Source organism: Emys orbicularis, chromosome 4 (genome assembly GCF_028017835.1).
Source record: "Emys orbicularis isolate rEmyOrb1 chromosome 4, rEmyOrb1.hap1, whole genome shotgun sequence".
Lineage (NCBI taxonomy): Eukaryota > Metazoa > Chordata > Testudines > Emydidae > Emys > Emys orbicularis.
The window spans coordinates 126,510,208-126,535,417 of NC_088686.1; the positions used below are offsets into that span (position 1 = coordinate 126,510,208).

The following is a 25,210-nucleotide window of genomic DNA, read 5'->3' on the forward strand; positions in this document are numbered from 1 at the left end:
GAGGGGACCAAGCTGACCCACTGGCATGCCGGTCTCATGAAAGGGAGCCTGCACCAATGAGCCAATCCTGAGACCATGGGGCACATGGGAGCAGCCTGGTGGGAAATGTGGGGACCTGGAGACTCAGGGTCTGGCAGTGTCGGCGTCTGCTGGAGTTTGGCCCCAGATGGTGGGGGGGTCATGCAGTGACTGTGGGGCTCAGGAGGAGGCAGCCACAGACATTGCCATGGATGCAGAAGGCCTAACCTCAGTTGATCACGCCCGCGCTGCCCAGTAGGGCCTGGTAGAACTCTGCGTACATGTTGGTGTAGAAGTCAGAGTTGTCTGATGCCACCTGCTGTGGGAGACACAGAGCTGAAAGGCTAAAGGGGAACTCCCAATGGAATGATTGATTTGCCCGCTCCTCCACCCCAACCACTCCAAGTCAGCTGGGCCTCTGTCCGGAGGCCCCCTTGAGGGAAAAAAGGCCCCGTGTCCCATTCCTCACGCCCTGAACCAGCCTGGCCACCTGGGTGCAGCGTGGTGGCTGAAGGGTGACACTTCTGTCTCTGGCTGGGTGAGAACGGCTTTGAACTAGGCGCCATGGATCTGCTAGAGATATGGGGAGTGGGGGGGGGGGTCAGATTTGCAGTCAGAAAACTCTTCATTGGGAGGCAGCACCGAGGTGGCCCTTTGCCAAAGTGGCAGAGGGTGACAGCAGGGCTGAGGGAGCCCTGGGCAGCCCTCCCTTACCCCACGCAAACGAGGCTGAAATCACCAGAGCTGGGTGGGGTGGTGGAGCCTGGGAGCTGGCCCAGCTGGCATTTCTCAAAGGATAGGGCACAGGCCTGTCTGATGCCAGGATCTGGGAGGAGGCAACAGCTGACACCAAACTATGAGTGGGGAGCAGCGGAGGAGGAAACCACTGCTGAAAGGGCATCTGTTCTGTGGTTGTGGGCGGGGAACTGAATCAGAGGACACAGCTGGAGACACTAAGGCCTGGTCTACACTAGGAGGTTATGTTGAATTTAGCAGCGTTAACTCGAATTAACCCTGCACCCGTCCACACAACGAAGCTATTTATTTCGACATAGAGGTCTCTTTAAATCGATTTCTGTACTCCTCCCCGATGAGGGGAGTAGCGCTAAATTCGACATGGCCATGTCGAATTAGGGTAGGTGTGGATGGAATTCGACGCTAATAGCTCCGGGAGCTATCCCACAGTGCACCACTCTGTTGACGCTCTGGACAGCAGTCCGAGCTCGGATGCTCTGACCAGCCACCAGCCACACAGGAAAAGCCCCGGGAAAATTTGAATTCCTTTTCCTGTCTGGCCAGTTTGAATTTCATTTCCTGTTTGGACATCGTGGCGAGCTCAGCAGCACTGGCAACGATGCAGAGCTCTCCAGCAGAGGTGACCATGCAATCGCAGAATAGAAAGAGGGCCCCAGCATGGACTGATCGGGAAGTCTTGGATCTGATCGCTGTGTGGGGCGATGAGTCCGTGCTTTCGGAGCTGCGATCGAAAAAACGGAATGCGAAGATCTACGAGAAGATCTCCAAAGCCATGACGGAGAGAGGATACAGCCGGGATGCAACGTGAAAATCAAGGAGCTGAGACAAGGGTACCAGAAGACCAAAGAGTCAAACGGACGCTCCGGATCCCAGCCCCAGACATGCCGTTTCTACGAGGCACTGCATTCCATTCTAGGTGCGGCCGCCACCACTACCCCACCACTGTCCGTGAACTCTGACGATGGGGTATTGTCGACGGCCACTTCCTCGGAGATGTTCGCGGACGGGGAAGATGAGGAAGGAGATGAGGAGGACGAGGCAGTCGACAGCGCTTTCAACGCTGATTTCCCCGACAGCCAGGGTCTCTTCATCACCCTCACGGAGATCCCCTACCAACCCTCCCAAGGCGGTAACCCGGACCGTGAATCAGGGGAAGGATCAGTAGGTAAGTGTTTTAAACATTTATTTTGAACAGAATAGGAATGGTATCTTAACAATGGGTTTTTCATGATTAGTTTGCTCTAGGCGCTTTAGTTTTTAGTCCTTGCCAGTGCAGCTACTGGAAAAGTTTGTCAACATGTCCGGTTTTTCATGATTAGTTTGCCCTAAGCGCTTTAATTTTTAGTCCTTGCCAGTGCAGCTACTGGAAAATTCTGTCAATATGTCCGGGGATAGAGCAGAAATCCTCCTGGGACATCTCCATGAAGCTCTCCTGGAGGTATTGTGAAAGCCTTTGCATCAGGCTCCTGGGGAGAGCGGCCTTATTGCATCCTCCATTGTAGGAAACTTTTCCACCCCAGGCTAGCAGCAAGTACTCCGGGTTCATTGCCTCGCAAAGCATGGCGGCATATGGCCCTGGTGTTTGCTGGCATTCACGCAGCATGCGGTCTTTCTCTGTCTCCGAAATCCTCATCAGAGTGATATCACTCATGGTGACCTGCTTTGAATTAGGGGAATGTTAGTATTGGGACTGATTGCCTGTTCCTTTACATAACTGTAACCGGTGGTTTACAGCCACGCGGTGGAGGCGGGACAGGGGCAGCATGCAGGGATCTTTCTCAGGGACAGCCGCGAGGGGGGTGGGACAGGGGCAGAGTTCATGCTGGTCGGATTGCCGGCAGCAGGAACTGGCCAACGCTAGGAGCATTGCTTGGAACGTGAAAGGAGGGCACTGCTATAAATTAAGCTTTAAGCAGCCAAAAGTCTACGGCTTACCATGTCCGCCTGCTAGCCGAATTCTGTTGTCCGGCCCCGCTTGTGTGATCTGTACAGCAAGACCCCAGGCACTCAATGGGAAGGCCGAAAATTCGACCTTGTACTGAGTGCGTATGTGATAGGTACTGTGCATGGTCTTGTTCACAGAGAAAGACTATATTCATTGTTCGCAAAACTGTATCTTTGTGAGGAATTCACTCCCTTTTTCCCATCCCACAGCTGCGAGTGTCTCCCGAGTTACCCCGGCATCCCCCTCCCAGAGGCTGGCGCAGATCAGGCGACGAAAGAAAAGGACACGGGACGAGATGTTCTCAGAACTTATGGGCTGCTGCCGAGCCGAGGCGGCACAGCAGACCCAGTGGAGGGAGAACATGTCGCAATACCAGCGATCACACAGCAAACGGGAGGACAGGTGGCGGCAGGAAGACCAGCAGGCGACTCAAACGCTGCTTGGACTAATGAGGGAGCAAACGGACACGCTCCGGCGCCTTGTAGATGTTCTGCAGGACTGGAGGCAGGAGGACAGAGCCCCGCTGCATTCTATCTCTAACCGCCCTCCCCTGCCACAAAGTCCCATCCCCCCCTCACCCAAAGTCCCAAGAAGGAGGGGCGGCAGGGGCCGTGAAAACAGTCACTCCACCCCTGCAGACTGCTCAAGTAGCAGAAGGCTCTCATTCCCAAAGATTTGATAAGTCCTTTCCTTCACTCCAAAAGCACCTCACCCAAGCCCCCGTCCCAGTTTCATCCCCTAACTGTGTAGTTGTTAATAAAAAATACATTTCTGTTAATTACTGTTTCTGTCATGTTCTTTTAGAGGAGAGTGTGTTTGAAGGGGGGGAAGGGGGTTGGTAATTGGAGAGGACAGTCACCTTTACCAGGGTACAGACACGGGGGCAGGTTCAGCAGAAGGTCACACACACATTGCAGTCACTAGGCACCCTGGTCAGTCTGGGAGGTGGTTTTCATGTTCTGTGTGGGGGGGCTATGTGAGTTTGTGGTGGGGGAGGGTGGTTACAGAACTTATGCAGCGGTCCTTAGCCTGGATGACAGAGCCACGCAGCAGGGGATCTGTAACCACCCTCCCCCGCCTCAAAGTCACATAACCCCCACACACAGAGTCCCGAAAAGGAGGGGTGGCAGGCTCCACTGAAAAAAACAGTCCACCACTGCGGACTGCTCTAGGAGCAGGAGCCTGTCATTGCTCGAGTTTAGAAGTGTCCTTTCCATCACTACACCCGCTCCCCACCACAGTCTGCGTCCCAGTTTCAACACTTTACCACGAAATCCTTACTAAAGAAAACGGTGTTAATGAACAAAGTTTCATTTATTTTATTTTTAAAGGTGTGTTGGAAGGGGGGGGAAGGGGATTGGTAACTGGAGAGGATAGTCAACATTAACTGGGTAAAGAAAGGGGGGCAGGTTCAGCTTCTGTTTAAACAAACTTAATAGTCACAGGTTACCCTGCTCACTCTAGAACCTAGCTTTCAAAGCTTCCCGGATGCACAGCGCGTCCCGCTGGGCTCTTCTAATCGCCCGGCTGTCTGGCTGGGCGTAATCAGCAGCCAGGCGATTTGCCTCAACCTCCCACCCCGCCATAAATGTCTCCCCCTTGCTCTCACAGAGATTGTGGAGCACACAGCAAGCTGCAATAACAATGGGGATATTGGTTTCGCTGCGATCAGAGCGAGTCAGTAAGCTTCTCTATCTCCCCTTCAGACGTCCAAAAGCACACTCCACCACCATTCTGCACTTGCTCAGCTGGTAGTTGAAGAGTTCTTTTTCACTGTCCAGGGCGCCTGTATAGGGCTTCATGAGCCAGGGCATTAGCGGGTAGGCTGGGTCCCCGAGGATCACTATAGGCATCTCCACATCCCCAACAGTTATTTTGTGGTCCGGGAAGTAAATACCTTCCTGCAGCCGTCTAAACAGACCAGAGTTCCTGAAAACGTGAACATCATGAACCTTGCCCGGCCATCCGACGTTGATGTTGGTAAAACGTCCCCTATGGTCCACCAGTGCTTGCAGCACCATTGAAAAGTAGTCCTTTCGGTTAATGTACTGGCTGGCCTGGTGGTCCGGTCCCAGGATAGGGATGTGAATTCCATCTATAGCCCCACCACAGTTTGGGAATCCCATCGCAGCGAAGCCATCTATGATGACCTGCACTTTTCCCAGGGTCACTACCTTTGAGAGCAGTAGCTCAATGATTGCGTTGGCTACTTGCATCACAGCAACACCCACGGTAGATTTGCCCACTCCAAATTGGTTCGCGACTGACCGGTAGCTGTCTGGCATTGCAAGCTTCCAGAGGGCTATGACCACTCGCTTCTGGACAGTCAGGGCTGCTCGCATCCGGGTGTCATTGCGCTTCAGGGCAGGGGACAGCAACTCACAAAGTTCCAGGAAAGTTCCCTTACGCATCCGAAAGTTTCGCAGCCACTGTGATTCATCCCAGACCTGCAGCACTATGCGGTCCCACCAGTCCGTGCTTGTTTCCCGGGCCCAGAATCGCTGTTCCACAGCATCAACATGACCCATTGCCACCATGATGTTCACGGCGCGGGGGTCCCGTGCTTTGTGAGAGGTCTGTGCCCCTCTCAGACTTAATGTCCTCAGCGCGCTGCCGTAGCCTCCTCGCCTGATTTCTCAGCATCTGCCTCTGAAAAAGGTGGATGATAAAGTGTGAGGTGTTGACAACGGCCATAACTGCAGCGATGATCGCAGCGGGCTCCATGCTCGCGGTGCTGTGGCGTCCGCGCTGTCAATCACCAGAAAAGTGCGCGAACTGATTGCCCGCCGGCGCTTTCACGGAGGGAGGGCGGGAGTGAGGGTTGAATGACGACAGTTACCCAAAACCACCCTTGACACATTTTTTGCTCCAGCAGGCATTGGGGGCTCGACCCAGAATTCCAATGGGCAGCGGGGACTGCGGGAACTGTGGGATAGCTGCCCACAGTGCACCGCTTCCAATGTCGACGCTTGCCCCGTTAGTGTGGACTCACAAAGTCGAATTACTGTCCTTAGTTTGGATACACATGTTCGACTTTGTAATATCGGTTCCACAAATTCGCTTTAAGTAAAATCGAACTACTCTCGTAGTGTAGACATACCCTAAGTGGCAGGACTGGGTGTTTACTTATTATTCATAACTACAGATAGGTGAGCTGTTATTGCTGAGCTCTCCCCAGTTGGGTGCTGGTTTCCCCATCCCTGCTAACAAAGCTCTTCTTGTGTCACACACTCTCAGTTTGCCTCTTAATGTCTCCCCAGGGACGATATTTAGTGATCCTAGAAATTTGGTGGGGCGGCTCCAACAGGTGCTATTGGTTAGTTTTCAAAAGGAAGCTCTAGATATTTGACCTGACCCTTGTTCCTGTGGACACCACTCCGCAGACCGGATTACGCACCCAGAACACTTTGGTTTTCAGGCCCTCAGTGCCTGGACACAAAGCTGACACTGGGAACGAGCAGAACCTTTTTTGGGAAAGTTTCATTTGAAAAGTGGGTTGAAAAATGGGAAACAGTTGTGTGGCCCTAGCTGTATTTCTACCTTCCCCCTCGCCCGCATGGTCCCAGCCATGCCAGGGAGTGCCGCCGCAAAGGGGAAATACTCAAAGGTGTCTTCAACAATCAGTTTAATTGCAGCTGGGATCAGGAAGCCAGAAACACTTCCTGCTATCGGTCAATGCCGGTGGGTGGAGTTAGGGGGATTTGGGTGTCTTGGCTGTGTGGTACTGAATTTAACACATCTGGATTGCTTTTGGATGTGACCTCAGGCCGGGAGTCCTTGGGGATAGTGAAGTTTGGTTTGAGGATAATCAAGATCCCTGGGAGGTATTTAACCCTTGAGTTACTGAGACAAACGGGCCCTTGGGGGAGTCCTTGGCAGGGGAACACTCTCAGGCTGGTTAGTATCAATGGGGAACAGCCAGATCCATCATGGGTTAGAAGCATCATGCCAGGCACGCTGTGCTCAAGGAGATGTTGCTGAATGGGGGCTTATTTCCCAGCCCCTCCTGCCCCGCTAAAAGCTGCCCTGGCTTGTATTGTCCAGGAGATGGGAAAAGAGCTGATGAGAGCAGGGTGCAACAGCAAGAGACATGACAAGCCCCAGGGAAGTGGGGGAGAGAGAGATCCGGGGAAGATGTCTCTGGTAGGGTCGGGGGAGGGTGACACACTGTGTGGAGGAGTTAGAGATGCAATACGCTGAGCAGGATGTCCCAGGGAAAGCAGGGGAGGAGGAGCATAGAATCATAGAATCATAGAATATCAGGGTTGGAAGGGACCTCAAGAGGTCATCTAGTCCAACCCCCTGCTCAAAGCAGGACCAATTCCCAACTAAATCATCCCAGCCAGGGCTTTGTCAAGCCGGGCCTTAAAAACCTCCAAGGAAGGAGACTCCACCACCTCCCTAGGTAACGCATTCCAGTGCTTCACCACCCTCCTAGTGAAATAGTGTTTCCTAATATCCAACCTGGACCTCCCCCACTGCAACTTGAGACCATTGCTCCTTGTTCTGTCATCTGCCACCACTGAGAACAGCCGAGCTCCATCCTCTTTGGAACCTCCCTTCAGGTAGTTGAAGGCTGCTATCAAATCCCCCCTCATTCTTCTCTTCTGGAGACTAAACAATCCCAGTTCCCTCAGCCTCTCCTCATAAGTCATGTGCTCCAGACCCCTAATCATTTTTGTTGCCCTCCGCTGGACTCTTTCCAATTTTTCCACATCCTTCTTGTAGTGTGGGGCCCAAAATTGGACACAGTATTCCAGATGAGGCCTCACCAATGTCGAATAAAGGGGAACGATCACGTTCCTCGATCTGCTGGCAATGCCCCTACTTATACAGCCCAAAATGCCGTTAGCCTTCTTGGCAACAAGAGCACACTGTTGACTCATATCCAGCTTCTCGTCCACTGTGACCCCTAGGTCCTTTTCTGCAGAACTGCTACCTAGCCATTCGGTCCCTAGTCTGTAGCAGTGCATGGGATTCTTCCGTCCTAAGTGCAGGACTCTGCACTTATCCTTGTTGAACCTCATCAGGTTTTTTTTGGCCCAATCCTCTAATTTGTCTAGGTCCCTCTGTATCCGATCCCTACCCTCTAGTGTATCTACCACGCCTCCTAGTTTAGTGTCATCTGCAAACTTGCTGAGAGTGCAGTCCACACCATCCTCCAGATCATTAATAAAGATATTAAACAAAACCAGCCCCAGGACCGACCCTTGGGGCACTCCGCTTGAAACCGGCTGCCAACTAGACATGGAGCCATTGATCACTACCCGTTGAGCCCGACGATCTAGCCAGCTTTCTATCCACCTTACAGTCCATTCATCCAGCCCATATTTCTTTAACTTGGCGGCAAGAATACTGTGGGAGACTGTATCAAAAGCTTTGCTAAAGTCAAGGAATAACACATCCACTGCTTTCCCCTCATCCACAGAGCCAGTTATCTCATCATAGAAGGCAATTAGGTTAGTCAGGCACGACTTCCCTTTGGTGAATCCATGCTGACTGTTCCTGATCACTTTCCTCTCCTCTAAGTGTTTCATAATTGATTCCTTGAGGACCTGTTCCATGATTTTTCCAGGGACTGAGGTGAGGCTGACTGGCCTGTAGTTCCCCGGATCCTCCTTCTTCCCTTTTTTAAAGATGGGCACTACATTAGCCTTTTTCCAGTCATCCGGGACCTCCCCCGATCGCCATGAGTTTTCAAAAATAATGGCTAATGGCTCTGCAATCTCATCCGCCAACTCCTTTAGCACCCTCGGATGCAGCGCATCCGGCCCCATGGACTTGTGCACATCCAGTTTTTCTAAATAGTCCCGAACCACTTCTTTCTCCACATAGGGCTGGTCACCTTCTCCCCATATTGTGCTGCCCAGTGCAGCAGTCTGGGAGCTGACCTTGTTTGTGAAGACAGAGGCAAAAAAATCATTGAGTACATTAGCTTTTTCCACATCCTCGGTCACTAGGTTGCCTCCCACATTCAGTAAGGGGCCCACACTTTCCTTGACTTTCTTCTTGTTGCTAACATACCTGAAGAAACCTTTCTTGTTACTCTTAACATCTCTTGCTAGCTGCAACTCCAAGTGTGATTTGGCCTTCCTGATTTCATTCCTGCATGCCTGAGCAATAGTTTTATACTCCTCCCTGGTCATTTGTCCAATCTTCCACTTCTTGTAAGCTTCTTTTTTGCGTTTAAGTTCAGCAAGGATTTCACTGTTTAGCCAAGCTGGTCGCCTGCCATATTTACTATTCTTTCTACACATCGGGATGTTTTTTTCCTGCAACCGCAATAAGGATTCTTTAAAATACAGCCAGCTCTCCTGGACCCCTTTGCCCTTCATGTTATTCTCCCAGGGGATCCTGCCCATCTGTTCCCTGAGGGAGTCAAAGTCTGCTTTTCTGAAGTCCAGGGTCCGTATTCTGCTGCTCTCCTTTCTTCCTTGTGTCAGGATCCTGAACTCGACCATCTCATGGTCACTGCCTCCCAGGTTCCCATCCACTTTTGCTTCCCCTACTAATTCTTCCCTGTTTGTGAGCAGCAGGTCAAGAAAAGCTCTGCCCCTAGTTGGTTCCTCCAGCACTTGCACCAGGAAATTGTCCCCTACACTTTCTAAAAACTTCCTGGATTGTCTGTGCACCGCTGTATTGCTCTCCCAGCAGATATCAGGGTGATTAAAGTCTCCCATGAGAACCAGGGCCTGCGATCTAGCAACTTCTGCTAGTTGCCAGAAGAAAGCCTCATCCACCTCATCCCCCTGGTCTGGTGGTCTATAGCAGACTCCAACCACGACATCACCCTTGTTGCTCACACTTCTCAACTTTATCCAGAGACTCTCAGGTTTTTCTGCAGTTTCATATCGGAGCTCTGAGCAGTCATACTCCTCTCTTACATACAACGCAACTCCCCCACCTTTTCTGCCCTGCCTGTCCTTCCTGAACAGTTTATATCCATCCATGACAGTACTCCAGTCATGTGAGTTATCCCACCAAGTCTCTGTTATTCCAATCGCATCATAGTTCCCTGATTGTGCCAGGACTTCCAGTTCTCCCTGCTTGTTTCCCAGGCTTCTTGCATTTGTGTATAGGCACTTAAGATAACTCATCGATCGTCCCTCTTTCTCAGCATGAGACAGGAGTCCTCCCCTCTTGCGCTCTCCTGCTTGTGCTTCCTCCCAGGATCCCATTTCCCCACTTACCTCAGGGCTTTGGTCTCCTTCCCCCGGTGAACCTAGTTTAAAGCCCTCCTCACTAGGTTAGCCAGCCTGCTGGCGAAGATGCTCTTCCCTCTCTTCGTTAGGTGGAGCCCGTCTCTGCCCAGCACTCCTCCTTCTTGGAACACCATCCCATGGTCGAAGAATCCAAAGCCTTCTCTCCGACACCACCTGCGTAGCCATTCATTGACTTCCACGATTCGACGGTCTCTACCCAGGCCTTTTCCTTGCACAGGGAGGATGGACGAGAACACCACTTGCGCCTCAAACTCCTTTATCCTTCTTCCCAGAGCCACGTAGTCTGCAGTGATCCGCTCAAGGTCATTCTTGGCAGTATCATTGGTGCCCACATGGAGAAGCAGGAAGGGGTAGCGATCCGAGGGCTTGATGAGTCTCGGCAGTCTCTCTGTCACATCGTGTATCCTAGCTCCTGGCAAGCAGCAGACCTCTCGGTTTTCCCGGTCGGGGCGGCAGATAGATGACTCAGTCCCCCTGAGGAGGGAGTCCCCGACCACCACCACCCTCCTCCTCCTCTTGGGAGTGGTGGTCGTGGAACCCCCATCCCTAGGACAGTGCATCTTTTGCCTTCCAATCGGTGGAGTCTCCTTCTGCTCCCTTCCCTCAGATGGGTCATCTAGTCCACTCTCCGCATTAGTACCTGTGGAGAGAACATGGAAACGATTGCTCACCTGTATCTCCATTGCTGGTGCATGGACGCTCCTCTTTCTCCTTCTGGAAGTCACATGCTGCCAAACCTCTTCACAATCCTTCTGTCCCTGCTGTGCCTGCTCTGAATCTTCAGAACATTGTGGCCGTAGAAGCATCTCCTGACGTCTGTCCAGGAAATCTTCATTTTCCCTTATGCAACGCAGTGTTGATACTCGTTTCTCCAGCCCTCGAACCTTCTCTTCCAATATGGAGACCAGCTTGCACTTTGTACAGACAAAGTCGCTTCTGTCCTGTGGAAGAAAGACAAACATGGCACAACCTGTGCAGGTTACAACAGCTGATCGCTCACCTTCCATATCCCTGTCCTCTTAAGAGCTTCCTCAGCTGTTGCAGGAACTACTCAGAGAAACCTGCAGATGAAAGCCTCAGTGAGCTCTCTCCAGGCGAGCTCCCAGGCAAACTCCCTCTGTTAGCCTCTGCTGTTCGCCGCTCAGCTGGTTCGCTGCTGACTGCCCTTATATACCAGTCAGGCCCACTCAAGGCCCACCTGGAACAAAGCACTCCCAATTCACACTTTTCAAACAAACAAGCAAGCAATCAAGCACACGGTCAAACTGACCAACTGTCCCAGCAGCAGACACTCAGATACTCACCAACACAGCCCCCATAATGCAGCACTTAGCGTACCTCCTCTCGGACAGCTCCCAGGCAAACTCCCTCTGTTAGCCTCTGCTGTTCGTCGCTGCAGAGCGGATGCAGGAGGCAGGTGAGCATGTAGCTAGATTGGGTGGAAGATCATTGAGCCATTGCTGGAGTGTCTGGAAGAGGAAATGGGATGGGGTAGTGTAGGGGAAGTGAGACGGGGGTGCTGTGTGTATGGGTCTGGGGTGGTAGGATCCATCAAGGGGGGCAAGTTATGGGCTTGGGAGAGTAGGACAGACCCTCTAAAGGTGGGTATAGGGCTGTGGGGGAGGGCAAGGCCTGTGGGGCTGGGGGGAGCAGGCCCCATTTGAGGCTGGAGCTGGGAGATGTTACTGATTCCACTTGGTCAACAATGATCCCCAGACATCCCTACCCTGTTTCTGGACTCACACAGGGGCTGTGCCTAGCGCTGGGCTGGGGGTTAACGTGGGGGCTTTTGCCAGTGCTGTGTTGTGAAGAATGAAGTAGCACAGGCTAGGCTGGTGCTGGAAGCCCTGCCTCTCCTGCAACCTCTGCATGGGGTAGTTCTCCACGGCCACATAGCAGTAGCTGAGATAGCCTAGTGCGTGCAACTGCTTGGCTATCAAATTAGTCAGCATCCCCATGTAGCCATGCCCCCGGTGCTGGGGCAGAGTGTAACCAGGCCCCATGGCACCAAACGGGTATGAAGCAATCCAGCTGACCGGGTGACCAGCAGCATCCCGCAGGCAGACACTGGGGAAGTGGCAGATCAGGCTGGCCAGGTATTTCCTGCTTTTCTCGTTCCCCCCAAAAACCCACGTCTCATTCAGCAGGTCTGAGTGGGAGACATCCAGGGACGAGACCCTCATGTCCGGGTCCAGCCTGGAGGGGGCAGAGAGCAGCAGGGCCAAGCCCCAAAGGTCAGCGATCAGAGTGACACCTCAGACTTACGGGATGGCCTTAAGATCATGAGGTTTTTTAAAACTATGACACTGTGATTGCTGGTCTCCCTTGACAGCTGAACTTCCCTGGCCCCCGACCCCTGGATGTGACATGATCAGTATTGCCAACACTCTCTTATTTATTAGGGTGAGATGGGCATCACTGCAGAAGCTCCTATCCCCATATCTGCCCATCTGCTGCCCAGCAAATCAGTCTTCCCCATCAGTTCTGCCACCACACAGGCACCCATCAACTCTGTCTCCAGCCCCCCACCAGCCCCCTCCCAGCTTCCCCTCTGCACCTCCTGGTGTTCTCCCACCCCTCCCAGCCCTGTGGGGGCTGCAGCAGGCTCCCCTCTGCCCTTCCCAGGCTGCGTGTCCCAGAGAAGGGGTGAACAGGGACACCATGCTGTCCCATTGCTCACAAGAGGGGTGGGGAAGGAGGGAGTGGAACCACGCTGAGATACTGAGCAAATTCTGCTCCCTCTTCCCCTACCCATCCCATGTGAAGGTGTCATGTTACCTCAGGGAGAGGGAGGAGAAGGGACATACTGCAGCAGCTCTGATTGGCTGCTCTTCCCCCAGCAGGGGTGTGGGAGAGGCAGTCAATCAGACTGGGCTTCCCCCCCAGGGCAGGGGGGGATTCCCATGAAGGTCGTTGTAAGATGGGCTCCAGACCTGACCAAACTTGTGGGACTCAGGAGAGGGGGATGATGGAGTCAAGTGGAGAGGTGAGGAAGCTGCCTTGCTTGGGGAATGGGAAATGGGACACAGGGCCTTTCCCCCCTAGGGGGTGCTAGCTCTGATCTGGCCCCAGAACAGGCGGATCTGCTGGCTCAGGGGGTGGGGAATGGGATACGGGGTCTTTTCCCTCTTACCCGTACGGTGGCGAAGCTGTCTAATATCTGTCTAATATCTCTTCTCATTAGAACAGAGTGTCTCATTCCCCATCCCTAAAGTGCCCCCGGGGTATCTGCCCCTCCCTGGGTGAAAAGCCCAGGCCTGAACAGGCTGTGGACAGGGAAGGTTCCTCTCCATCCTGGACCAGGTGAGATGTGGTGCAGGGATCGGGGGAGCACGGTGTCTCGCTGCCCAAGCCTTGCCAGGTCTGATGGCTGATTGAAGGAGTGCCTGGTCCCCAGGGGCCACGGATGAGGCCCCATTGGTGGCACAGAATCCATTTGCATCAGGGTTTCCTGGCAGAGGCTGGGGGCCCTGTGCAGGAGCTGAAGAGGGATCTCCCTCCCCGTGGCTGGCCCCACCCGATGGCTACGATTCGCAGTCCCTGCAGGGTCCCTGAAGGAGGTTGGGCTCAGTGCCAATCCCACTGAGATTCTGCTGGTGGCAACAGGACCCCAATGCCCTTGGCCCTGCATAAGGAATAGTCGGCCTGATCTTGGGCATCCCGGTTAGGGTGACCAGATGTCTCGATTTTATAGGGACAGTCCTGATATTTGGGGCTTTGTCTTATATAGGTGCCTATTACCCCCCACCCCCTGTCCCAATTTTTCATGCTTGCTGTCTTGTCACCATAATCCCAGTGCCATGCTGGCCAATGCCCCCACCTCTTAGGCTGCCTCCTTCCCTACCACACACCCTGTGGGGCCCTGTGACACAGGCAGACACTGACCGGATCTCAGGCATGGAGCTGGGATCTGGGTGAAAATAGGTGAAGTAGCGGAAAACCTCCAGCTTGATCCCCTTAGCCTCGGCGATGACCTTGGAGACTTCGTACACTCCATCCCGGAGCCCTGCAGGGGTAGCGATGGGCCATGAGCAGTGGGGAAAGGGACTGAATGGTGGTGACAAAAGGGCCCATACGTGTGGGGAGCCCGGCCTGGCACACGGGTCGGAAGGGGCAGGAGTCTGAGTTTCCAAACCCCCAGCCCTCAGGGAAGAGGGTGTGGTCAGGTGAGCTGACCCCAGCCCAGCACTGGCAAGGGGCTACCCCATATATTCTTGCCCTGCATAGGGCTCATGGGAGCAGTCTTGCAGCCTGAGGGGAGCAGAGAGCTTTGGGGCGGGCATTGTAGGGCGGGATCCTGGGATTTGGCCCAGACAGGACATATATGTTCAGTTGCTGTGCGACTCTCCCAGACGCTTTGGGGCACGTTACCAAGGATGTGGAAGGTCTGTCCCCAGTTGACAGCACCCGCACTGGCCAGCAGGGCCCGGTAGGCACCTAGGTCCCGGTAATACACCGTATATGTGTTGGTGTAGAAATCAGAGTCATCCGATGCCACCTGTAGAGGGCATCGGATACAGCCAAGACAGGAGAATTCCCAATGGAATGACTGATCTGCCTGCCCCCTCTCCCCCGAGCCAGCCTGGTCCCTGCCCTGGGCCCCACTAGAAGGGAAGGGCTGTGTGTCCCATTCCCAGCCCCCAAGCCAGCTTGGCTCCACCCTGTGGTCCCCTGAAGAGGAAGGGTCCCGAATCCCAGACCCTGTCTCCTCCCTGGACCAATCTGGCCCCCGTCCTGGGGTCCCCTAGTAAGGAAAGGCCTCGGGTCCCATTCTACATCCTTCGGAGCCATCCAGTTCCCCAGGTGCAGCGCGGTGGCTGCGGGGCGTCACCTCTCTGTGCGGCCGGGTGAAGACGACTTTGAAGTCAGGCCATGAATCCACCAGCACCTCCTGCGCCTCCATGTTACCAAGGATGCGGAAGGTCTGTCCCCAGTTGACAGCACCCTGTGACGGAGCAGGGAGCGGGGCAGATTTGACCTGGGAATGTTGCAGGGGGGTTGCATTGGGAATGGGGGACTTCCCTTGAAGGAAGCTACCTGAGCCAGGACGGGGGTTGGGAGAAATCACACCTTCTGCCCGGGAGACTGAACAAAGGAGAGGAGGAGCTGGGGGGAGGGGGAAGAGAGGAGCTGCTGGAGGAGTTTTGGTTTGGTTTCAGTTTGGGCTGGGTGGTGCAACGCAGGGAACCCCAAGCTGGGGGCTAAGCTCCCTAAACCCCCCAGAAGGACTTGATTGAGGGGTTCTGGTTGTACCTACATGCTCTGCTTGGGACTGTGTTCCTGTCATCTAATAAACCTTCTGTTTTACTGGCTGGCTGAGAGTCACGGTGAATCTCAGGAAGAGAGGGGTGCAGGGCCCTGACTCCCCCACACTCCGTGACAACTGGTCGGCAGCGGTGGGATCTACTGCACCCCGTGGACGGCGCTTCCTGCAGTAAGTGACTGGGGAGCAGTAAAACGAAGGGTGATTGACGGGGACCAGGCGTGCTGAAGAGTCAGAGAGAGACGGTTGTCACCCCTGGGAGTGTGACACCAGCGAGAAGGACTTTTGCAGTAACAGGGTCCCCAGGGAGGATCGCAGCGAGCGGTCCCAGGGGCGGAGGAGTCTGCAGCTCAACCCTGGCAGAGAGGTGGTGACCTCAAGAAGGGCTGGCACACTAGGGGTCTCCCTGGAAACTGTGGGGAACGGTGAGCACACAGGCCTGTGAGTGGCCAGCAGGAAGATTTATGCCAAGCGGCTTAAGAGCGACCTGGTGGATCTGTGCAGGCAGAGGGGGCTGCGCAGTGGGAGGCTCACCAAAGAACAGCTCATTGCCCAGCTGGAGGAGGGAGATCACTCGAATGAACTGATCCCTGTCTCTGAGGGAAGCAGCCTGGCAGATGCAGCGCAGGCCCCATTGTCTGTCCCAGCTGGGACAGACCAGCCGGGTGCTGAGGGCTTCCCGAGACCCCTCCTTCCTATGCCTAGGGGAAGGGTGGGGAGGAGCCCAGCAAATACCCCGGCCAGTAGGGGATCCTCCCGGCGAAGCTCGCCGGCCAGCAGGGGATCCTCCCGGCGACGCTCAGCATCCGTGGAGCGGAAGTGGCTGGAATGGGAGAAAGAGCTAAAACTGAGAGAGCTGGAGGATCGTGAGAAACAGAGGCAGCATGAAGAGAGACAGAGGCATCATGAACTGGAGCTGGCGAGGCTGAGGGGCCGCGAGCCCCCGGCTGCGGTGAGTGAGGGGGGACCCAGGACTGCATGGAGCTTTGATAAGTGCATCCTGGCCCCACGTAAGGAGGGGGAGGACATGGATGACTTCCTGGATGCCTTTGAGACGGCCTGCGAGCTGCACCAGGTTGATCCTGCAGACAGACTCCGGGTTCTCACCCCCTTACTGGACCCCAAAGCCGTGGCATTGTACCGCCAACTGGAAGAGGTGGAGAAAGGGGACTACGAACTATTCAAAAAGGCCCTGCTACGTGAGTTTGGGCTGACTCCTGAGATGTACCGGGAAAGGTTCCGGAGTCAGGATAAAACCCCTGAGATCTCATATCTGCAACTAGCCGTCCGCATGGAGGGATACGCCAGCAAGTGGGCAGATGGGGCCCAGACGAAGGAGGACCTGGTTAAACTGCTGGTACTGGAGCAACTGTATGAGCGGTGCCCATCCGACCTGAGGCTGTGGTTGAGGGACAAAAAGCCAGAGAACCCGCGACACGCAGGGCGGCTGGCCGATGAGTTTGTGAAGAGCCGGTCAGGGGGTGGCAGGGAGGAGTCCCAAAGGAACAGGCCCGCCGCGATGCAGAGAGAGAGTCACCCGGGGACCTCCCAAAGGGGGAATATGGGGAATCCCCTCCCAAGGGGAATGCCCAGTGTCAGGGACAACCGACCGGCTCGAGGGGACCCACGGGACATGAGCTGCTATTACTGCGGCCGAAGAGGCCACATTTGGGCCCAGTGCCCCAAGCTCAAGGACAGACTGAGCAGACTGAACCCACACCGGGTTAACTTGGTAGAGGCCCAGATGGACGAGGGGCAGGCTTCTCACACAAGGGGGGCTGGCAGCTTATCCACTGCTCAAGAGAGAGAAGGGCCCCAGGCCAGCTTCTCTGGGGGGCCAGATGCTCCGGACTCAAAGTTCTCCGTTTACAGGGTGGGCACGGGGCTGTCCCTGCGGAGCGAGTGCCTTGTTCCCCTGGAGGTGGATGGGAGGAAAGTTTATGGATACTGGGACACGGGCGCAGAGGTGACACTGGCCCGGCCTGAGGTGGTGGCCCCAGATCGGGTGGTGCCCAACACCTTCCTGACCCTGACAGGGGTGGGCGGGACCCCATTCAAGGTGCCCGTGGCGAGGGTACACCTGAAATGGGGGGCCAAGGAGGGCCTCAAGGACGTGGGAGTGCACCACCATTTGCCCACTGAGGTGTTGATGGGGGGGGGGACCTAGAGGACTGGCCAAGCAACCCCCAGAACGCCTTAGTCGTGACCTGTAGCCAGAGCCGGCGAGGGGCACTACGCCCTGACCTCGGGAAGGATGTCACACCGGAGGCACAGAACCCTACCCTGGTGGGGAGGGAACACCCAAGGACAAGGCTCGGGGTGGCTGTGGCTTCCGACCCAGCCGACGAGAGGGAGCAGGTCCCCATCCCTTCCCCAGCCGCCGAGTTCCAGGCCGAGTTGCAGAAAGACCCCTCCCTGCGGAAGCTAAGGGGCCTGGCTGACCTCAGTGTGGTACAGACCATGATGAGAGGTTGCAAGGAGAGGTTCCTGTGGGAGAAGGGATTCCTATACCGAGAGTGAGCTCCCCCAGGGGAAGTGGAGTCCTGGGGGATCTGGAGGCAGCTGGTGGTACCCCAGAAGTATCGCCGCAAGCTACTGTACCTGGCCCATGACATCCCTCTCGCAGGGCACCAGGGAATCCGGCGCACCAGGCAGAGGCTGCTACAGAACTTTTAATGGCCTGGGGTCTTTACCAATGTCCGACAGTACTGCCGATCCTGTGACCCCTGCCAGAGGGTGGGGAAGGCCCGGGACAAGGGGAAAGCGGCTTTGAGACCTTTGCCCATCATAGAGGAGCCTTTCCAGAAGGTGGCCATGGACATAGTGGGACCTCTCAGCAAGACGACCCGGTCAGGGAAGAAATACATTTTGGTGGTGGTAGATTTCACCACCCGCTACCCTGAGGCAGTGCCCTTATCGTCCATCGAAGCAGACACTGTGGCAGATGCGCTGCTGACCATTTTCAGCCGAGTGGGGTTTCCCAAAGAAGTCTTAACAGACCAAGGGTCCAACTTCATGTCAGCCCTACTCCGGTGCTTGTGGGAGAGATGTGGGGTCCGGCACAACTGGGCCTCAGCATATCATCCCCAATCCAACGGGCTGGTGGAGATTCAACGGAAAGCTAAAGATGATGCTAAAAACATTTATGAACCAGCACCCACAGGACTGGGACAAATACTTACCTCACCTGCTGTTCGCATACAGGGAGGTACCCCAGGAGTCTACCGGGTTTTCGCCTTTCAAACTGTTATATGGAAGGCGGGTAAGGGGGCCCCTAGACCTGATGAGAGATGAATGGGAGGGGAAGGCCACTCTCGATGGAGAGTCGGTGGTGGAGTATGTCCTGACCTTTTGGGAAAGACTTGCCGAGCTAATGGGTCTGGCCAGGGAGAATCTGGCCAGAGCCCAGAGGAAGCAGAAGGTCTGGTATGACCGCACAGCGCGGGCCCACGCCTTCGCCACCGGGGATCAGGTGATGGTCCTCATCCCCGTGAGGAAAAACAAACTCCAGGCTGCCTGGGAAGGGCCCTTCAAGGTTGTCAAGCAACTAAACGAGGTAAACTATGTGGTGGAGCTGTCAAACCGGGCACACCACCACCGGGTGTACCATGTGAATATGATGAAGCCATATTATGACAGGGGGAATGTGGTATTGGCCGTGTGTGGACATTGGGAGGAGCAGGGAGATGCTGACCCCGGCCCAGCAAGCTGAGAACAGAGGGGTGTTGCATCTGTACCAACAGCTGTTTTCCAACCATCCTGGACGCACTAATCTGACTGTCCACCAGGTGCAGACAGGATCGCACCCGCCTATAAAATGCTCCCCCTTCCGAGTCACAGGGAAAACTGCTCAGGACCTGGAAAGAGAGGTCGGGGACATGCTGGCTTTGGGGGTAGTCCAGCCGTCTTCCAGCCCTTGGGCCTTGCCGGTGTTGCTGGTCCCTAAAAAGGACGGGTCGATCCGGTTCTGTGTGGACTATCGGAAGCTCGATGCCATCACTGTAGCCGATGCCTACCCCATGCCCAGGCCTGACGAGCTCCTAGACAAGCTGGGAGGCGCTCGGTACCTTACCACCATGGATCTTACAAAAGGCTACTGGCAAGTGCTGCTGGATGCAGATGCCAGGCTGAAATCGGCCTTCATCACCCCTCTGGGGCTCTATGAGTTCCTGACCCTGCCTTTCGGCCTCAAGGGAGCACCGGCCACCTTCCAGTGCCTGGTGGATCAGCTACTGAGGGGGATGGAGAGTTTTGCCATGGCGTATATTGACGACATCTGTGTCTTTAGCCAGACCTGGGAGGACCACATGTCCCAGGTTAGACAAGTGCTGGACCGACTCCAGGAGGCTGGGCTGACCGTAATACCTGAGAAGTGCAAGGTGGGGATGGCTGAGGTATCCTACCTAGGCCACCGGGTGGGGAGCGGCTGCCTAAAGCTGAAACCAGCCAAAGTGGAGGTGATCAGAGACTGGCCCGCTCCGCAAACCAAAAAGCAGGTCCAAGCCTTTATTGGGATGGCGGGGTACTATCGAAGGTTCGTGCCCCACTTTAGCTCCATAGCCGCCCCCATCACTGAGCTGTGCAAGAAGGGGAAGCCAGACAAGGTGGTCTGGACCGAGGAGTGCCAGGGGGCTCTCCAGGCGCTGAAGGAGGCTCTGGTCAGTGGCCCAGTTCTGGCAAACCCAGACTTTGACAAGCCCTTTATGGTGTTCACCGACGCCTCCGACATGGGACTGGGGGCGGTGTTAATGCAGGAGGATGAAAAGGGGGAGAGACACCCGATCATGTACTTGAGCAAGAAGTTGCTACCCCGGGAGCAGAACTACGCGGCCATCGAGAAGGAATGCCTGGCCATGGTGTGGGCCCTCAAGAAACTAGAGCCATATCTCTTTGGGCGACACTTCACCGTATACACTGACCACTCTCCCCTGACCTGGCTGCACCAGATGAAAGGAGCCAACGCCAAGCTCCTGAGGTGGAGCCTGCTCCTGCAGGATTATGACATGGACGTGGTCCATGTGAAGGGAAGTGCCAACCTGATAGCGGACGCGTTGTCCCGGAGAGGGGGCCCTGAACTTCCCCAGGTCACTGGTCAGAGTGACCCCGCTCAGTTCAGTCTCGAAGGGGGGAGAGATGTGACGGAGCAGGGAGTGGGGCAGATTTGACCTGGGAATGTTGCAGGGGAGTTGCATTGGGGATGGGGGACTTCCCTTGAAGGAAGCTACCTGAGCTGTAACCTCAGCCAGGAGGGGGGGTTGGGAGAAATAACACCTTCTGCCCGGGAGACTGAACAAAGGAGAGGAGGAGCTGGGGGGAGGGGGAAGAGAGGAGCTGCTGGAGGAGTTTTGGTTTGGTTTCAGTTTGGGCTGGGTGGTACAACGCAGGGAACCCCAAGCTGGGGGCTAAGCTCCCTAAACCCCCCAGAAGGACTTGATTGAGGGGTTCTGGTTGTACCTACATGCTCTGCTTGGGACTGTGTTCCTGTCATCTAATAAACCTTCTGTTTTACTGGCTGGCTGAGAGTCACGGTGAATCTCAGGAAGAGAGGGGTGCAGGGCCCTGACTCCCCCACACTCCGTGACAACCCGCACTGCCCAGCAGCGCCCGGTAGGCACCTAGCTCCTGGTAGTACACTATGTATGTGTTGGTGTAGAAATCAGAGTTATCCGATGCCACCTGTAGGGGGAGACATACAGCCAAGACTGGAGAATTCCCAATGGAATGACTGATCTGCCTGCCCCCTCTCTCCCGAGCCAGCCTGGTCCCTGCCCTGGGCCCCCTTAGAGGGGAAGGGCACCAAATCCCAGCCCCTGTCTCCTCCCGGAGCCAATCTGGCTCCCCGTCCTGGGGTCCCAGTGAGGAAAGGTCTCGGGTCCCATTCTACATCCTCCCGAGCCATCCAGTTCCCAAAGTGCAGTGCGGTGGCTGAGGGGCTTCACCTCTCTGCGCGGCCGGGTGAGGACGACTTTGAAGTCAGGCCATGAATCCACCAGCACCTCCTGCGCAGCTGGGTTCCCCCGGGTTATGGCCATCACAGTGCCATAGACCTGCCAGAGACATGGAGGTGGTAGGGGTCAGAGCTGGGGGAGGGGCAGCAATTCCCACTCCCACAACTCTGTTTGGAGCCACCCAGTATTTATTGGGGGGCTTCAGCATCTCGTGATCGTCTGCACATTAGGTGAAGTTTTTGACCTTCTCCAACATGGCCTTCCTCTCCCATCCCTGCCAATGGGGCTGACACCACAGGCTGCCCTTAGTCAAGATGGCCACCACCTCACAATGATTTCAGGGGGCTGAGGCCAGGGAAGATGGCTGCCCCAGACTCTGGGTACCAGAGATGGGGGGGAGGGGAATGTGAGGAGCAGCAAGGAGAGGCGATTGGGGAGCGAGTGGGGGATGTGGGGGATGCTAGGGGTTGGGGTGAGGGGCAAGGAGGGGGCAGGAATGTGGAGGGGAGAGATATGGGGAAGGGAGTATGAGGGACGAGGGCCGGGGCGGGGCCTGTCTCTAACCACCACCCCACGTTTACTCTCCTGATTTAGGGGTCTGACTCCTTTTTTGTGGGTCCTGGCCTGGTATCGCAGGGGAGACCCTGAGCGTGGAGGAGGGGGAACAAAGGGGCTGGTGACCCCCACACACACTTGAGCCATGTGATGGCATGGAATCATGGAGGGAGCCAGAGCTACCCAGGTCTTTGATTGGCTGGCACGGAGCCTGTCCATGCAGTGATTGGCTGGCACAGAGCCTGCCTGTGCTGTAACTGTTTGATATGGAGCCAATCTGCCCTGTGACCGGCTGGGGAGGTCCCGCCGGCTATGCTGGGTGAGCAGCAGGAATTTGCTGGGTTTGGACATTGGGAGATAGGAGATGTGAGTGGAGAGGGGGCGCCTGGGAGAGCAGCCAGCACCTGGGGGTAGGGTCTTGCCCCTAGCCAGCCCAATCTCCACCCCATCACCCCGGGGAGAGAGAACTTTCTGCCCTGCTCCCATCCCCGTCCCAGGAAGTGGCACGTGGGAAAAAAGATGGGTCCTTGTCACCGGCAATGTTTTGGGGAAGCGCCTCTGTAGTGTGCCCTCCAGCAGCCGCAGCTTGGAGGAGCAGCTCAGGATCAGCATCTGTGGTGTGGATGGGCCCTCGGCAGATTCCAGCAGGGATGGCACAGGGGATGCCCTGTGGTGGAGAGACCCATCAGTTCCCTGTGATCTTCCCCCCTACCCCACCTCCCTGGAGACACGAGGGGTGTCTGCAACCTTCCAGCCCTGCCAAAATAACAAATGCTGTGGGTAGACCTACAATAACAAACCAGTCTGCTTACAACATTGTACCCACCAGAGACCCTACAATAACCACCCCAATGGTTATATTCTCAGTGCAGCATTTCCTGTGGATTTTCCTCTCCTCCTAAGTATCAGCACTTCCTTGCAGTTAATGTTTCAGCTTTTCAGTCTAAAAATCACTTTTGATGAGAATTTGCACAAGTGGCACTTGGATGTTCCCAGACCTGAAGGAGTGGCAGGTCAGTACCTCAACTGAGTCTAATTTCTCTTGTAAGGGGCAACAAACCTTCACAACATTTTCCCCACAATTTGCGAAGCTGTGTTTGTGAGAGTCAAGACCCTACAATAACATACCAGTCTGGGTGCTTCTCCCTTACTCACCATAGAACCTACAATAGAATAATAGAATCATAGAATATCAGGGTTGGGAGGGACCTCAGGAGGTCATCTAGTCCAACCCCCTGATCAAAGCAGGACTAATCCCCAACTAAATCATCCCAGCCAGGGCTTTGTCAAGCCTGACCTTAAAAACCTCTAAGGAAGGAGATTCTCCCACCTCTCTAGGTAACCCATTCCAGTGCTTCACCACCCTCCTAGTGAAAACGTTTTTCCTAATAGCCAACCGAAACCTCCCCCACTGCAACTTGAGACCATTACTCATTGTTCTGTCATCTGGTACCATTGAGAACAGTCTAGATTCATCCTCTTTGGAACCCTCCTTCAGGTAGTTGAAAGCAGCTATCAAATCCTCCCTCATTCTTCTCTTCTGCAGACTAACTAATCCCAGTTCCCTCAGCCTCACCTCATAAACCATGTGCTCCAGTCCCCTAATCATTTTTGTTGCCCTCTGCTGGCCTCTTTCCAATTTTTCCACATCCTTCTTGTAGTGTGGGTCCCAAAACTGGACACAGTACTCCAGATGAGGCCTCACCAATGCCGACTAGAGGGGAATGATCATGACCCTCGATCTGCTGGCAATGCTCCCACTTATACAGCCCAAAATGCTGTTAGCCTTCTTGGCAACAAGGGCACACTGTTGACTCATATCCAGCTTCTCGTCCACTGTAACCCCTAGGTCCTTTTCTGCAGAACTGCTGCCTAGCCACTCGGTCCCTAATCTGTAGCAGTGCATGGGATTCTTCCGTCCTAAGTGCAGGACTCTGCCCTTGTCCTTGTTGAACCTCATCAGATTTCTTTTAGCCCAGTCCTCTAATTTGTCTAGGTCCCTCTGTATCCTATCCCTACCCTCCAGCGAATCTACCACTCCTCCCAGTTTGTCCTGTCTATGTGTCTGTGGCCCCAGCCATGCCAGGGCGGGTCTGTGCAGGACTCAGGTGGCCCCAGTAGCTCCCACTTACCTGGACAGTCTCTCTGCCAGGTTAAGCGACAGCCGCTGTGAAGATAGAGAGACAAGGTGTCCGTGAGGCAGTGAGGTCCCTGCCTGGCAGCAGCTGGTCCTGTCCCCGCTGGGTCTCGCTCTCCCTCAGGGGCTGCTCCAGCTTCTTATCCCTGAGTGAATGAACCATTAACGGAGTCTGTGCCTGGCCTGGAGCTGGGGGCAGCCGCATCCCTGCAGTTACAAGGCACTCCTTCCATGGGCAGGGAGAGGTGAGATGATTTCCTGGGGCCAGCGGAGTAGAATTCTGAGGAAACATGAGCACAGCCTGGGGTGGGACCTGGGCAAACCAGTTCTGCTGGTGCCCCTCTATCCTGAGTCTGACCCACAGCTCCTGCTGTCCCAGCCCTGGGCTCCCCCACTGCAGCTCCTTCCTAGCTTGCAGTTTCTGTCTATTGCTTTGATTGAGGGTTGTGTTGGGAGCCCCCAGTCTGGGCCTCTCTCCTGGGCTTCGTCTTTGCCTCGGCTCTGTGTCTCTCCCAGCCCTGTCCCCCGAGGGTTGTGTTCCCTGGGACACTCTTTCCTCGTTATACCCATGCCATGGCCTGGATCTCGCCTGGTCCCTATCAGCATTGGGGAGCAGCCATGGGGTCTGGGCTGGGCAGGTTTCTACCTATGACAAGATGGAAACCCCTTGGCATGGGGCTGTCATGGTTCATTATCTGCCGGGAGCAATACAATCTGTATCTGCAGCAACATGGTGTCACATTTATTATGCAGTTGGAATCCAGCATCAGAGAATCCTCAGGTTGGCTTGGCAAAGCTGAGCTGAAGGCAGAGGTTGTGTTGGCAGCAACAACTGCCTCAATACCCCCAGCTTTGTGGGATCCATCTTGGCTCTCCCTCCTTTTGTCTCTGCGTTCCCGTGTGACTTCCTGGGATGCTGAGTCTCTGGGGTTCTCACAAACACAGTCGCCTCCCTTGCACGCTGTGACTTTGTTCCAAGCTGTAGCAGAGCTGTGTCCACATCTCCTGCTCCCTTGTATGCCAGGCAGTCAGTGCTAAGTCACTGGCAAACCATGGAGTTAACATTGCCCAGAGGTTCCACGCACCCTTCTACAATGTTGAGCCCAGCAAAACTCTCCCATCTGAAAACCAAGCAATGAGGAGTTAAGGTGCCTGCCAATGGTCCTTAACCCTGCCCCTGGAGCTGCCAAGAGCCCCTGGGTTCCAGCTGTCCTCAGCGTGTTAGGTGTCGCTCTACTGAATGAGGGAGGGGTTAGTTGGAGCAGCTTGGCAGAACTGTGACTGAGACAAGGTGGTTTCAGGGGGCTGTTCCACTTGGCGGAGGTGAGTCCCTCTTTCTTCCACCAGGTGTGTGATCAAAGGAAA

General features: G+C 55.1%; 1 pseudogene; it reads right to left on the minus strand.

The window, feature by feature from the left end:
* Nucleotides 1-247: 247 nt before the first annotated feature.
* On the minus strand, nt 248-24,050 carry LOC135877838 (glycine N-acyltransferase-like protein 3; annotated as a pseudogene).
* Between the last annotated feature and the right edge of the window lie 1,160 nt (nt 24,051-25,210).